At 40.8% G+C, this 16,632-nt stretch overlaps 1 protein-coding gene across 4 annotated transcripts in view; it reads left to right on the top strand.

Moving 5' to 3' along the window:
• Positions 1 to 637: 637 nt before the first annotated feature.
• Positions 638 to 16,632, top strand: part of FGGY (FGGY carbohydrate kinase domain containing) — a 394,984-nt gene continuing 378,989 nt past the window's right edge. For 3 of the 4 annotated variants that reach the window (XM_012639483.1, XM_012639484.1, XM_012639481.1), the window contains exon 1: positions 16,484 to 16,534. The gene's annotated coding sequence lies outside the window, so the exon portion shown is untranslated. Of the gene's footprint in view, positions 727 to 16,483; positions 16,535 to 16,632 lie in introns of those variants that run through there. The other variant, XM_012639482.1, reaches the window with a different exon arrangement.

Raw genomic sequence — 16,632 nt, 5'->3', positions numbered from 1 at the left:
CTATCACGCGGATGTTCAAAATCTCATGAGTATTTCAGAGGGCTGGCCACAGGATTAGATAAGTAAATTCCTGCAAAGAATCAGAAGCAAGGTCTGGCACAAGATAAGCATTCAAGAATTGTAAGCATTCAATAAATATTATTTCTTACACCAGCCTAGAAAAGTCCTGGTGTCCAGTAAACGGTTTGACACACACATCCATCAGGGGCTGCGGAGAGTTTGCAAGGATGAGTTCTGTGAGATGAGGGGGAAACTCGTACCCTGGGCAGACACAGTCTCCTTCGGTGCCTTTAAAAACCGAGCGAGGGCGGGAGGAGCCCGAGCCAGGCTTGGTCCCCTCTGGCCCGGTTGGAGATGAACGCGGACCCAATGGGCGGGCCCACGGCGGGGGCGGCAAGCGTTGGCCAATCCCGGGCTCGGTTCAAAGGACCAATCAAGGCGCGCCTTACAAGGGCGCGGGGGCCGCTGCCGGCGTGGGGCGTGGCCTCGCGCGGGGCAGGGTGGGGTTGGGCTGCAGCCACCCGCGGAGACCGCCCTGCCCCCGCGCCGTGAGGCTGGGCGTGCCTACGTGCAGAGTCCCTCTAGCTAAAATGTAATTTCAGATTGGACAAGTCCTGTAAGTGACCCTCCTCTCCGTCCCACGTGGGCACCAGGGGCTTTTGCAGGCGCACAGACTCTCAGCGCCCACGTCCAGGAAGAAGGTTCTCCAACCCGAGAGCGCACTGGGTCAGCGCTTCCCTCCCCTTTCTCCTCCTTTTCCTCCTCTGGGTGCTTAAGTCTCACACTCGCCGGGTCGGTGGCTCCCCAGACGTTACTGAATCCCCTGTGTCCTCTCCTGGGTGAGGCGTGGGGCCACAAGGGAAGGGTCGCCCTCTACTGCATCTGCCAAGGCTGCCCCTTAGATGTTTGGAACCCAGAGTGCTTTGCCTGCGGTCACTGTCCAGTTAACTACATTCAGTTCCTCTCTTACTCTCCTCCTCTTACCCTCCCCCCTCTCTCCTCCCCCTTTTAGGACATTTTTTTCCAGGCAGTTTTGGAGCCCTTTAATTCAAGTCTGGCTACCTAAGGCATTTTTAGGCCAGTGTTGCTTGTAGCTTTAAAGGCTTCCAGCAGCTTATGATAATGTTTGAGGTGCAACTTAGTTTAGATGGGATAATGCTGTTTGGTTACAGTTATCCTGAGTAGGAAAGGCCTAAGGATATCTTTCAATTTTCATTAATTTCTCTTTTATTTAAGGATCGGCAAGATGCAAAATGGATGAATTTCTCTAATTATTGGCTATTTTCCACTAAAGCACTTCCTGACGTCTTAACACAAATTTCATCCCTAAAGTAAATTTCATCATTCCTGACCAAGATAGGAAGAGCGGGTATCCTTACATTATTTTTTAAAGTATGAAATTAGTAGTGGGGAAGTGATTTTGCTCTTTAATAGCAGATAGTAAGAAAGAAGGAAAATCTTCTCTTACTTCGTGGCCATAATTTAAACGGTAGAGTTTTGATTTATTTTGTTTTTTGCTTGCTTTCCCCTTCTTCCCTATGATCCACAAGTGTATATCCTGATTTTTTTTCCTTTTTAACTTGCTAGCTGGATCTTCCAGCCAGATGACTGCCCCTTGGTCTTCTGGGAGTCTCCTGTTAATGTGGCCCTCATGCTTGGCCCTTGACCTGATGGCTGCTGGCCTGGCTGTTGGAGGGGCCAGCTGGGCTGTTGGAGGGGCCAGCTGAGGAGGACCTCCTAGAGGGAGGCTTGGAGGACTGGTATTAAGGATGACTGAGAGAACAGAACCCAGGGCCTGGAGATGAATTTTGAGGAGGAGGGAGGTTGGGAGCCTCCCTGGCTGGACTTGGAAATCAAAACATGTGTATTTAGAGAAGGGAATAACCCAGAGGGTGGGGAGCTGTGTCTTTCTGGTTGAAATTAAGACGTTTACTGGGAGGGCACTCAGCCTTCCAGCCTGTGTTAATTTTTGCTGTGTGCTTTGTCTTTTCCTGGAATTTGGTTCCCTTTCCCTAACCTTTCACTTAGTTCAAATCATAGTCAATTACCAGATGGTTTTTAAAACAATTTGAGGTAATGAGTCTTGCCCTTAAACTTCCAGCCAGAGTGGGACCTCCCAAGGAAATTTGAAATGATTATTTTACCAGGATATGCTACAGAGATCACTTAATCTCTCTCCTGCCATCTTTTTATAATGGAGGGGTATAGAATCAACCCAGGTGGTATAAGAAGAGATCATCCAAATCAGTTTTTATTTATTCATTTGTTCACTGATACTCTGGGCTCAGCACTATGGTAGGCTCTGGGAAAGTAAAGATGAGTAAGACTTGGTCTCTGCTTTCAAGCTTTCATCCAGTCTGTTTCAATCCAGTTTAATGGGAGAGATTATATGATAACTCAGATTTAGTGCTCTTTCAGGGTATGCAGAAGATTCTCAGGAGTGGAGAGAAGGGCACATGGTTCACAGTGGGGTTTGGGGAAGACTTCCTAGGGAGATAATATTGGAGCTAAGTTCCAAAGCCTGAGTTTGAGTGGGTTTGAGAAAGGGAAGAGGCTCGTGTGAGTTGGGAACAGCACATAAAAAACTACAGAAGCATGGAATGTGGTTGATTAGTATGGCTAGGCAGGGAAGAGTGAGGTGGGAAATCACCAGATACCAGGCTCGGGAGGGTGAGAGGGCCAGATCAGGAAGGGTCTGGTGAATCATCTTGAGGGAGTTTGGGATATATCTCCAGGGCAATTAATGACACCTTCAGATTTATGTTTTAGAAAATTAATTGTGGCTACAGGGTAGAGAATGAATTGGAGTAGTGAAGCCTGGAGAGATGCTATTGTAGTCATATAGGTGAGAGGTTTAGAGTAATAGTTATGAAAATGGAGAGAGATTAGGATAATAGAATGGTTAGGCATTATTATAATTACTGATCGAATGTAGGGGATGAAGGAATGTAGCAGTCAAGGTGCCACTGGGACCCAGAAGGCATTCTCAAGTTGGATATTTTATAGCAGCTTTATTGAGGAATACTTGACATCCAGTAAACTGTACATATTTAAAGTGTCTAATTTGAGAAATTTTGTCATGTATATATCTATGAAAACTGTCATCACAATCAAGATAAAGAACAGCTAATAACCCCATGGATTTCTTGCGCACCTTTGTAATTCCTCTGTATGTCTTCTTGGGTAAAGTGTATATGAAATCTTTTGTCCGTTTTAAAAAATGAGCTGTTTGTTTTCTTTTTATTGAGTTTTGAGAGGTCTTTATATATTTTCGTAAGTTCTTATCACATGTGATTTGCAAACATTTTCTCCCATTTTGATGCTTGTCTTCTTGTTCTCTTAACAATATGTTTTGAAAGCAGAGTTCTTAATTTTGTTGAAGTCTAAATTTATCGATTTGTAATTTTGGTGAAGTCGATTTTATCCATTTGATTTTTTTTGGATCACGCTTTTTGTATTGTATCTGAGAAATCTTTGCTTAACCTAAGGTCTCAAGTATTTTCTCCTATTTTTTTAAAGAAGTTTTATTGTTTTTGGTTTTTCATAAAATCTAGGATCCATTTTTAAGTTAATTTTTGTATATGGCATGAAATATGGAATAAAGGTGTTTTTTCTGCGTGAATATCCAGTTGTTCCAGCACCATTTGCTGGAAAGCCCAACTTTTCTCCATTGACTTGCCTTTGCATCTTTGTTCAAAAATGATTTTTGTATGTAGGCCCGTTTCTGCATGTTTTATTTTGTTCCATTGATCTCTTGGTTTTAATGCCAATACTATTAATATATAGTCTTGATGAATATAGCTTTGTAATAGATATTGAAATCAGCTAGTTTAAGTCCTTCCACTTTGTTCTTTTTAAAATTTATGTTGGTTGTTCTAGGTCCTCTTTCCACAGGAATTTTATAATCAATTTGTCCATTTCAAAATAAAAGACTGTTTAGATTTTAATTGGAATTTGTATTGAATCTATACATTAATTTGGGGAAGAATTGAATCTTAAATAATGAGTCTTCTGACCCATGGACACAGCATATATCTGTTCATTTAAGTCTTCCTTAATTTCTCTAGGCAAAGTTTCATAGCTCTCATTACATAGGTCTTGCACATCTTCGTCAGATTATCTGTAGGTTTTTCCTGTTTTTTGATGCTGTTGTAAGTGATGGTATCTTTTAAAATTTTAATTTCTAGTTCTTTGTTGCTACTTGCATATCATGTGTCCTGCAATCTTGCTATACTACTTATTCTAATAGCTTTTTTGTAGATCTATCAGATTTTCTATGTAGGTGGTCAGCATGTCATCCATAAATAAGAGAGTTTTATTTCTTTTCCAGTGAGGATGGCTTTTATTTTTCCTGCTGTACTGCATTGGCTAGAACGGTCTCTTTGCATAGAAATGGTGAGAACTAACATCTTGCCTTGTTCCTGATCAGATAGAGAGGTGTTTATTTCTGCCTCATTAAGTATGATGCAAGATATTAATTGTATATTTTTTGTAGAAGCACTTTATTAGGTTTAGGAAGTTTTATCATATTCCTACTTTGCTGAGAATTTTTTTTTTGATAAATAGTGGATGCTGTATTTTGTCAGTTGCTTTTTCTGTAACTGTGACCATCAGATTTTTTAAAAAGACTCTTAATGTGGAGAGTTATGTTCATTGATTTTTTTCTAACATTGTGTTCCTGAGATAAACCCTACTAGTCATGACGTATTATCCTTCTTGTATATTGTTGGATTCTATTCGCTAAAATTTTAAGAATTTTTGCATCTTTATGATGGATATTGATCTATAGTTTTCTTGTATTATCTAGGTTTTCTTAACTGAGTAAATCTGGACTCCGAATGACTTGGGAAGTATTTTATCCTTTTTGATTTTTCTGGAATTAAATGTTTAATATATTTCACTAGCGAAGTCATCTAGGCCTGGAGTTGTTGTTGTTGTTGTTTTTGGGGGTGGTGGTTAAAATACCAAATCATTTGATTAAATAGATAAAGAACTGTTCAGATTATTAATTCCTTCCCCCACAGCTTTATTGAGGTATGATAACAAGTAAAAATTGTACATATTCAAGGTGTACAACATAATGATTTGATATACATATACATTGTGAATTGATTACCACAGTAAAGCTGATTAACATATCCATCACCACATATAGTTACCTTGGATTTTGTGGTGAGAACACTGAAGATCTACACTCTTAACAAATTTTAAGTATGTAATAAATTATTAACTGTAATCACCATGTTATACATTAGATCTCTAGAAATTATTCTTCTTGTAACTGAAAGTTTGTGCTCTTTGACCAACATCTTGCCATTTTCCCCACCCCCCAGGCCCTGGTAACTGCCATTCTACTCTCTGTTTTTACGAGTGGGACGTATTAACATTCCACATATAAATGAGATCATGTGGTATTTGTCTTTCTTTGTTTGGCTTATTTCACTTAGCGTAATGTTTTCCAGGTTCATCCAGGTTGTGGCGAATGGCAGGATCTCTTCCTTTTTTAAGACTGAATAATATTCCATTGTATTTATATATAGCACATTTTCTTTATCCATTCATTCATCTGTGGACATTAAGGTTGTTTTCATATTTTGTCTATTGCGAATAATGCTGCAGTGAACATGGAGTACACATATCTTTTGAGATAGTAATTTCATTTCTTTTGGATATATACCCAGAAGTAAGATTGCTATCATATGGTAATTCTATTTTTAATATTTTGAGCCTCCACGGTGTTTTCCATAATGGCTGTGCCAATTTACCCTCCTGCCAACAGTGTATAAGCGTTCCTTTTTCTCCACAGTCTCACCAATACTTATCCTTTGACTTTTTGATAATAGCCATCCTAAGAGATGTGAGATGATTTCTCATTGTGGTTTGGTTTGCACTTCCCTGATGATTAGTGATGGTGAGCATGTTTTCATATACCTATTGGGTATTCATATGTCTTCTTTTGGAACATGTCTATTGAGTTCTTTTCCCCATTTTTTAAAATGGGGTATTTATTTATTTTGCTGTTGAGTTGTGTAAGTTTTTTATATACTTTGGATTTTAACTCCTTATTGGATATATGATTTGGAAACATTTTCTACCATTTTATAGGTTGCCTTTTCATTTTGCTGATTGTTTCCTTTGCTGTCTAGAAACTTTAATTTGATATGGTCTTGCTCGTTTATTTTTGCTTTTGTTGCCTGTGCTTTTGATGTCATATCCAAAAAATCATTGCCAAGACTAACGTCAAGAAACTTTTCATCTATGTTTTCTTCTAGGAGTTTTAAGGTTTCTCACCTTAGATTAAGTCTTTAATCCATTTTGAGTTGATTTTTTATGTATGATGTAAGCTAAGGATCCAATTTCATTCTTTTGCGTGTGGATGTCCAGTTTTCCCAACGTCAATTATTGAAGAGACTGTCCTTCCCCCATTGTGAATTTTTGATGACTTTGTTGAAGATTAGTTGACTGTATATGTGTCGTTTATTTCTGGGCTGTCTGTTGGTTCCATTAGTGTATATGTCTGCTTTTATGCCAATATCATATTATTTTGACTACTACAGCTTTGCAATATAATTTGAGATCAGGAAGTGTGATGTTTTCCAGCTTTGTTTTTATTTCTCAAGATTGCTTTGGCTATGCAAAGTCTTTTGTGGTTACATATGAATTTTAGGACTGTTTTTTGTATTTCTGTGAAAAATGCCAGTGGTATTTTGATAGGGATTACATTGAATCTGCAGATTGCTTTGGGTAGTATGGATATTTTAATATTATTTCTACCAATCCATGAACATGGGATATCCTTCTATTTATATGTGTCTTCTTCAATTTCTTTCATCAGTGTTTTGTAGTTTTTGGTATATAGATCTTTCATCTCTTTGGTAAATTTATTTCTAAGTATTTTATTCTTTTTGATGCCATCGTAAGTACGATTGTTTTCTTAATTTCTTTTTAGGGTAGTTCATTGTTAGCAAATATAAACAAAGCTGATTTTTATATGTTGATTTTGTGTCCTGTAGCTTTACTGAATTTGTTTGTTTGTTCTAACAGTTTTTTGGTGGAATCATATATAAGATATATAAGATTTCCATATATAAGATCATGTCATCTACAAACAGACAATTTTACTCCTTTGTTTTTAATCTGGATATCTTTTATTTCTTTTTCTTGTGTGATTCCTCTGGTTAGGACTTCCAGTACTCTGTCAAATAGAAGTGGTGAGAGTGGGCATCCTTGTCTTGTTCTTGATCTTAAAGGAAAAGATTTCAGCCTTTTACTATTGAGTGTGCTGTTGGCCGTGAGCTTATAACATATGGTTTTTATGATGTTGAGGTGTATTCCTTCTAGATCTAATTTGTTGAAGGTTTTTATCATGAAAGGGTGTTGAATTTTGTGGGATGCTTTTGCTGCATCTATTGAGATGATCATATGATTTTTATCCTTTATTCTGTTAATGTATTGTATCACATTTATTGGTTTACATGTGTTGAACCATCCTTGCATTACAGGGATAGTTACTCACTTGATTGTGGTCAATGATTTTTTTAATATGCTGTTGAATTTGGCTTGCTAGTATTTTATTGGAGATTTTTGCATCTATGTTTATCCTGGATATTGGTCTGTAATTTCCGTTTCTTATAATGTTCTCCTGACTTTGGTATCAGGGTAATGGTGGCCTTATGAAATGCATTTATAATTATTGTCTCCTTTTTAATTTTTTGTAAGAGTTTGAGAAGGATTTCATTAATTTTTCTTTAAATGTTTGATATAATTTGTACTCTACCCAATGCCCTGTGAGTTAGGAGGTTTTCTACTTTGGTTGGTGTGAATAGGACTATTCCTAGTCTGTGTGAAGCCCACTGATTGTTCATGCTAATCCTTTTTGATGCTTTTGCCTCAGATAGTTTCCTCACACACATGCAGTGATTGGTGCTCTTCTGAACACTTGAGGAGTACCCTTTGCAGTTCTCTGATATTCTCTTTGTGTAGCTCTGTCCCCTCTTATATGCTGCCCCAAGATTCGAGCCTTTTTACTCTCCATAGGCTCCCAGCTTTGTCTCCTCAACTCAGGGAGACTTCTGGGCTTTGCCTGCATACTTCCTTCCTATGCCATAGTCTGAAAACATTTCCCAGGCATTAGTCTTCAGCAATTGCAAGATTCTCCTTTTTTTCCATCTCTCTGCAAGTATTGAACTCTGTTACCTGATGTCCAATATCCTGAGAACCTTTGTTTCCTGTATTTTCTTCAGTTCTTCTTTTGTTTGTTTGCTTGTTTTTAAGCAGGGGGGTAAATATGGTTCCTGTTACTGCCTCTTGGCTAGAAGTTGAAGCCTTCAACTAGATGTTTTGAAGAAAATATAAAGGAGGGGCTATTTGAGGATGTGAGGAAGGGATTTTGAGAAGCACCTAGGCCCAGAGACAAAGGGGAACTTCACCACTTCGGGCCTGTAAGAGCATGGTGAAGGAAGTGTATCAGAAGGAAATGTAAGACACCTAAAATTAGGATAATTTTCAATCAAGGAGCTATTCAGAAAGATGAGGGCAGTCCGAATGCCTGGGATTAATAACAGTAAGAGTGTTATATCCCTAGACCTAAAGGGACAAGGGGAGGAATGGTCACCAAAACCTAAAAGGTGAGATCATGTGGAGAAGGCTGCCTCAAAAGGATCTGTTATCTTAGGCCAAGAGATGCAGCAAGTCCAAGGTAACTCCACGGGAAGGGAGCCCTGACCTTACTCTCCTCCTTCCGTTGAGGCTTCTGCAAGGGCTTTCCATTGCCCAAACCCATAGGTTCATATTCATAGAACATAGATAACTCTAATTTTTAGAAGATAGAGGGTTAGAGAGTATTGGAGATCCTGACTGTTGTCTCCAGGACACAAAGCAGGCAGAGAAGGTAGGGAATGGGTATGTTGTAGAGACATGGGGGCACACTGACAATAACCTGAACAGGGAGTCAGTGATACCTTCTAGATTCCTGATGACAGCATCAGGGTAGATGGTCATGCCACTCACTGAGATAGGGAGGAAAGAACAAATGGTATATTTGGAGAGAAGTAGGTTTGATGTATGCAGGAAAATGATGACGTTTCCTTCCCAGACTAGGCATGCTTTTCCCTAGAGGCTCCTATAATCCCCTCTTAATCATCTTAAATTAATTAGGAAGTCCTTAGTAACATGGATGACTCAATGAAGCAGAGTTTATACAGCAGGTACCTATACAGTGATGTATGTGTGGGGTAGGTTTAGGGAGAATGGGAAAATCAAGTAGAAATCATTCAGGCTAAATATATTACCAGTCCCTTGGCCATCTAGATTTGGGACTGAGCTACCCTGAAATCTGTTGCAGACCAGGCTGAGAGCTGAGTAGCTTGGATTCTGCTAAACTGGCCATGGGAGAGGGATTAAGGAAGGACTCAGTTATTGACTGGATATTGGGATAAGAAAGTTGAGAAAAAGAAGACAAAGTCTCTAAACTCAAGAATGATTTCAACAGATCAAACTCAATCTAGTTTACCAAATTCTGGGATTGTAGAATTATGTGTCGTCTTTGATATTAAAATGAGGCTACTGTTACGATTTTAAAAATTTCCCATGTGACATAGTAGGAAGAGCGTAGGATTGAAATCCTTCTCTCTTGTTCACTGCCTCTGTGACTTTGAGCAGGTGACCTAACTGCTCAGAACCTTAGTTTCCCATATTTAAGTTGTAGCAAGGATTAGCAAGACCATCTATGAAGTCACTGGTACCATGCCTGGCACAGAATAAATGTTTGTAGGAAATTTATTGATGTAAGATGAGAGCTGGCTCAAAATATAAATTTAAGAAACATTTAGATTCATGTGAAGGTACGTATTGATAAAACACAGATAACACTAATTTCCAGTGAACTCTTAAGGGAAGAGCAGGGCATGTGACAAGGATTACCTGAAAGCTCCCCTTCAAAGACAGTTTTTAAAGATGCTCTTTCCCTCCTCCCCTCAAGAACAGATTATTCTTCATGGTCAGAGATAGTTTGTTCCCATCAAGAACAAATTATTCTTGATGCTAGCATCAGAGATTAGATACTGGGCTGGATGGAGTGATGGAGTGTTGGTTCGTGCCAGCCTAGGGCACCCGGAGGACCTCCTGGCAGGTAGAGGGAAAGGGAAGACTGTGTGCTCCTAGCCCAGCTGATGTCATCTCCCCACAGTGTCCTGTAGAAACACGGGTGACTGAAGGTCATTCTAGTTAAATATAGTAAGTGTCCCTGTCCCTTCTTCCCCTCTCTTTATTTTAGACAAAAGCCATGGCATGGAGGAGCAGTCTAGGAATTGAGACTATAGAGCACGGAGGAAAGAAGACTCAATAGGAAGTTGTGAGAGTCATTTCAAAACATTTGAAGGGACAGTGCATACAAAAGGGTGAAAAGGCTGTTTGGATGATCCTTTGGGAGAAAAATTAGGACTGGATGGTAGAAGCCATACAAAGCACAGTTCAACTCAATATAAGGAAGATCTTTCTTCCTGTTACAATGGTAGCTGCTCCTTCTGAACATTCAGACAGTGCAGAGAGCAGAAGGGAAACACACTCCAAGCCCCCACTACATTCTTTGGCCTGGGTGTCACTGGAGTAAGCAGTTTTTTGTGTATTTTTCTTGAAATCTTGTATGTTAGGTCTTTATATAATACAGTGGTTCTCAAACTTGATCATCCATCAGGATCACTTGGAGGCCTTTTTAAGGCACAAGCTGCTGAGCCCCTTGCCAGAGAGTCTGAGTCAGTGGAGCTGGACCAGAGCTTGAGAACCTGCATGTCTAACAAGTTCCCTGGTGATGCTGATGCTGTTGCTCTGCTGGAGACCACACTTTGAGAACCAACGATGCTCTATTCTTTAAAAAAGTAATCATACAAATGGGGTCATACTGTACCATCTAAGAACATACTTTTTTAGTTAATAATATGTAATTAGCATTTTTCTTTAGCTCCTTCTCATTTCTTTTAACAGCTGATGAATCAATTTTAGCAAGTCCAGTATTAAGTATTTAATTTGTTGCTAGGGTTTTTGTGGCATGCTTTTGTATTTCCAAAAAAAAAAAAAAAAATGTTGTAGGGGACATTTTGGTATGTCTTTTTTGATGAGCCAAGGTATAAATTCTTAGAAGGTAGATTCTTAGAAGTTCAACTCTTGGGTAAAAGGCTAGTTTTTTTTTTTTTTTGAGACAGAATCTTGCTCTGTCACTCAGGCTCGAGTGTCGTGGCATCAGCCTAGCTCACAGCAACCTCAAAGTCCCGGGCTCAAGCAATTCTCCTGCCTCAGCCTCCCGAGTAGCTGGGACTACAGGCGTGCACCATGATGCCCAGCTAATTTTTCTATTTTTAGTAGAGATGGGATCTTCCTCTTGCGTAGGCTGGTCTCAAACCCCTGACCTCAAGCAATCTTCCTGCCCTGCTTCCCAGAGTGCGAGGATTATAGGTGTGAGCCACTGTGCTCAGCCTAAAAGGAGTAAATTTTAAAAATTGACGGTTTCAAATTATTCTACAAAAGATTGAACCAGTTACTATACCATGAAAAGTGTATGAAACTGCCTATTTCTCCACACTCTTGACAAAAATGGGTATTATTGAAATTCAACTCCTGCTAATTTTTTAGGTATAAAATTATCTCAGTATTTTGATTGACATTTCCTACGTTATTTGTGAGGTAAACGATTGATGCGTATTTCTTGTATTTCTTTTTCTGTGAACTACAAGTTTGTATTCTTACATTACAGGTACAGGGGACAGTGTGGACAGGGGCACCTGGCCTTCCTTTGGGGAGTTGCTAGTGGTTTTGTAGGGTCGGAATGTGATGGGTTGAGGTTGGGGAGGGAGGTGGGAGCTAAGGTTAGCGAGGCAGCAGCAGCCAGAGCTTAGAGGTCCTTGTAGGTCAGGTCAAGAGTTTGGGCTTTATTTTGGAGGCAGAAGCAGCATGGGTGATCTTTAAGCTTATACTTTAGCCCATGATGATTTTGACAAGGCCATGTTTGTGGAATGGCCAAGTCTACTGTTTAAAATTGAGATAACTCATTCTTTAGGCCTTTCACCTTGGACATTAAAGCCACCGGGCCATGCTTCCTACACAGGGAAACATAAGAATGGACCAAGACCTTAGCCAGCCTCTGGCTTGATGTTGTCTGCAAGGAAGGAGCTTTGCGTTCATCACATGGACGATGGGTTTTCTTGCTTTGCCACATGCTGCCCTGAGCTCTTCCTGAATTTGCTGACATCTGACAGCAGTCATTAAGGTTGAGGGGTTCTTCTGTTGTTTAATTTGAGTGACTTTCTGGGAAAAGCTGTGGATTTTGGCCAATATGCTAATGATAATGACATTGCTTTGAAGGTCTGGTTAGTTCTGTAGAAAATCACTTCATGGTTAATTATGTCAGCAAATCAACAGCAACCTCTTGGAGAAGAAAGTGATGGGGGAAAGAAACTACATATATGTTTAAATTATTCAGAACTCAAAGAGAGGTCAGGGATTCACATTTCAGAAAGGAGTCCGTGTAGGCACAAATCACTAAGTTTGCATATATAATAATTTTCCCTGTTACGGGCTTAGCTTTATAATTGGCATGTTAGGGGAGAAACCATCAAATCCAAACTTCTGCGTTTAGTGAACTCAGGGTGTCCGTTTGGTTTGTAAAAGATTGACTGTGGATCTACCTGCCTGGGTGGACTCCCTCTACATCTGCCTTCTCCCCTCCGTACGTGTTCCTGCGGACATGGGGAGACTGGCCCCAGGGAGGAGCTTGGTGCTTCAGCCACACACCACACAGAAGGCTTGCTTGCAGTGCTTCTAGAACTCTTCAGAGGAAGAAAGTCTTTGGGATCTTTTTATTTTAGAAGGTATTTGAATATTTTATACATTCATAATCCTCCCCTCCCCCACAACTCAGTAATTCCCCTATTACAATACTACATTGAGCTACATTAACTTACACAAAGAAATAGGAGGTGGAGAATTCTCAGCTAATAGCTAATGTTTCCTACAATAGGGTTTATTGTGACAGAGGTAGACTTTATTAATCAGACCATGGAGAAGGCATTTCAAAGGGTCATCTGAGATTTCACAGGATGTGAAAATTCATTCCACGTGTGCCCAGGACAAAGGCAGCTTGGTTAGTGTGGGAAGCCAGTCATTTCAGGGGTGGTAGAAGAGTTTAGCTCTCGCTGGGGCAAACCTGAATTTTAACATGGCCTCTTCCCTCTGCGGGCTTTGTGACCATCTGCAGGATGTAGGCCCCTCCAGCATTTCAGTGTCCTCATGTGTGAATGGGAGAAACAGCACATACCTTGTGGTAGGTGTTGTAAACGTAGGTTCCCCTCTCCCTTTCTCTGTGTAGGGAATGGCTTGGCAGGGCAACAGAAGAAGGCATTATAAACAACCAAAGAGTTATTTTATCAGAACACAAAGGTTGGACAGAAGAGATAGGAGAGAGTGAGCAGGGTTTATGGAAAAGGATATAGGAGGTGTAAAGTTTAATTTCTTTAAGGGATATTTGTTGGTGGAGTTTGGGGCTGTCGTTTGATAAGTCACATTTTTCATCCACGTGTTCTTTGGGACCTACCTGTACCTTGCATTTTGCTTCCACTGTGGTTGGATTTTATATTTTCTTTGTGACTGCTGTTGTGCTATTACCCATGTGGCTCTCGGAAGGTGGTGGTTTTTGGCCGCTATCCAGGACTGGCTCAGTTTGGATCTGGCCACATTGTGAGGCAGGCCTGGGGATTTGGTGGGTTTTGACTATTTTTTTTTGGAATCTAACTTCAAATTTAAAAGGATAGCCAATTTTTCTACTGTCTTACTGATTTAATACCATGCCCCTTGTCCAGCAACTTCTTATTTGCCTTTAAAAATGGGCTCAGTATAGAACCTGAAAAATACTGAGTTTGTTATCTAGTGGATCAGAACCGTTGGGACAGTAAAGAAAGCAGTAAACTTGTAACTCCATTGACCAACTAACTTCATTCTGTGGAGAAGGGTGGAGTTGGGCTAGGATGCCTGGTCCCTGAAGTATGGATGGCCGGGATTCTGGTGGCCACATGAAGCTACTTTCCTGCCATATGCAGTTTTACTAGGTGCGTTAGGTTTTGCTTGAAGTACATAAACGAATAAGGCATCACCATCTGATTTTCAAAATTCAGATCTTTATATTAATCTTAGGCTGCTATAACATAATACCATAAGTTTAAACTTATGGTATTATGTTATTATGTATTATGGCTTATTTGCAACAGAAATGTATTTCTCACAATTCTAGAGGCTGGGAAGTCTAAAATCAAGGTGCCGGCAGATCTGGTATTAGATAAGGGCTGTCTTCTGGGCTGCAGATTACTGACTTCTCGCTGTGTCCTCACGTGGTGGAAGGGACAAGAGCCTCTTCTATAAGGGGACCGATCCCATTCATGGAGGCTCCTCCCTCATGACCTAATCCTCTCTCAAAGGCCCCACCTCTTAATATTGTCACTTTAGGGCTTAGGTTTCAACACATGAATTTTGGGGAGGGACACACCATTCAGACCGTAGCAACAGTAGAGGCTGTGTAGTATCTATTTTTGCACTCGAATTTTCCTATGGTGCCCAGCACCATTGATTCCTTCTGTTTATAAAGGAATTACCCTTTGAAAGCCTTTCTGTTCCATTATTAGCTTTAATCTTTACAACAACCCCTTGGGGTAGTTATACAGAATTCATAAATCTCCTTTTATACTTGGGAAGAAGGTCATCAGTGAAGGGACTTGTCCAAAGCCAGTAAGTGGCAGACACGTACAGGACAAGTCCCAGATTTCCCGATTGCTAATCCAGTGCAATGACCTTCACACCTCACTCCCTACCCTGTGGATACTGAGGATTTAATTTTCAGTGAGATAGGGAAAATTGCCTTCATTTCTCTCAAATGGAATGACTTTTGTTCATTCATTCATCAGTATTGAGTACCTGCTATGTACCAAGCTTATTTTTGTGTATGTGCATTGGAGATGCAGAGGTAGATAGGCCCAGCCCCTGTCCCCAGCTGTCTAGAGGCAGCCCTGCCTTGCTGTACAGGGGATTTCTGTACTCTCAGCTTCTTTTGAGAATGTCTGGGCTCAGAGACTGTGTGCTCCATGGTGTTTTCTCATGTTCTTAGGTGTCTGGGGTTTCTTCACAGCCTGTTAGCTGGCTCGAGGAACCTGTGTGTCATGGGTCCCACATGCAAACTCCTGGGTGCTGGAGGCCTAGAGGTCTGTCCTGCTGGGTGACAGCAAACACTCCAGGTATGAGTGGGTGACCCTCAGAGTAGAACAAAGGTTTTGTTGGTTTGTGTTTTGTTTTTGTTTGATATTTGGATTTACATTTGGGTCTCAGAACTGACATTTCATTTTCTGTTCCTTCTCTATGTTATGGACCTTTCCTGGGCAGGAAGAACCTGGTGGGTGTTTTTTTGTTGGCCAAAGTGTATGTCTACTTCTTTCTTTCTTTCTTCTCCCCTCCTCCCATCAGTCTGGGCGGGGGGGGGTTTCTTAGTTTCTTATCTTCTGAATCCCCCAACCCTCCTCTTCCTGCCCATTCAGTTTCTTCCCTCCCTTCCCCTTTCCTCCCCCCACTTACCCCCTTACCCTCTTCCCTCTGCATTTTCCCTTTCCTTCTCCCTCTTCTCCTTCTCATCCTCAGATGCTTTTGACCTTGTTCTTGATCTGCAGCAGGCCAGGTCCTTTGTTAGGCATTTGTGTTCGACATCAGTGGTGAATAAAATGTTGTCTGGGCCTTCTAGGAGCTTGCCGAGATAGGAGCATGGTTCAGCTACTCAGTAGCTTTCAGGGAACAGCTTCGCTGCTTACTCCCTTCCTTCTCTCTGATGCCACAGAACATGCTGGTCACCCCAGACTTGACTGGAAATAGGCTTATACTCCCATGTACCATCTACACCAGGCCATGGGCACGTCTGGGTGAAAGATGTCTTGTGCAGTTGCTACAAACTTCAAAAGTTTGGGGAACCCAGAAAGTGTTTGGGTGGCTTTTGAGCTAGTATTAGCAACCTGAAAACTTTTAGAAATGTCTCCCCTTAAACCAAAAGGCTGAAAAAGAACTGGGGAGGGGGTCATTGGAGACAGGTTTTCACTTTAAGAGGAAAAGTGCCTGTTAGCAAGCTGTTCTTTTCCTCCCTTGTGTGTTGTTGGTGCAGCTTACAGAGAACCAACTATAATTGCCAAATTAGCTCTTTCCTTCCCATTCCAAATTTTCTCACCATCTTAGAGCATGTGAGCTTTGTTGAAAGTGTTATTCAATCCTTTCTGTTAAGAAGACTGAAGTGGACAAGCTTAACCCATTGCTCATCTTTTTCTTCCCAATCTTACCACAGCCCTGATTGCAGCGTAACTAATTAAATTATGTGGGGCGTGTACATGAGCTCCCAGCAAAGTCCAGAGATCAAAGTTGAAAGAGGATATTGAATTCTTTCCCAGGTCCCTGGAATACTGTTTCTGTGGACTGTCACCAAATCCATGCTGGAGGAACGGCTCCTTAAGAAATAGGGTGTAAGGTAAGCTCCTCCGCTCTGGAGGGTTGCAGGCATCGAAAGCAGTAAGAGAACAATCTCCACGTGGTAGATATTTGTAGCACGTACCCCCTCCTTAGGAT

This window comes from Propithecus coquereli, unplaced genomic scaffold, assembly GCF_000956105.1.
Source record: "Propithecus coquereli isolate 6110/MARCELLA unplaced genomic scaffold, Pcoq_1.0 Scaffold14, whole genome shotgun sequence".
NCBI classification, from domain to species: domain Eukaryota; kingdom Metazoa; phylum Chordata; class Mammalia; order Primates; family Indriidae; genus Propithecus; species Propithecus coquereli.
Note: the sequence above shows the minus strand (reverse complement) of the source record. Positions and strands in the feature narration are given on the sequence as shown.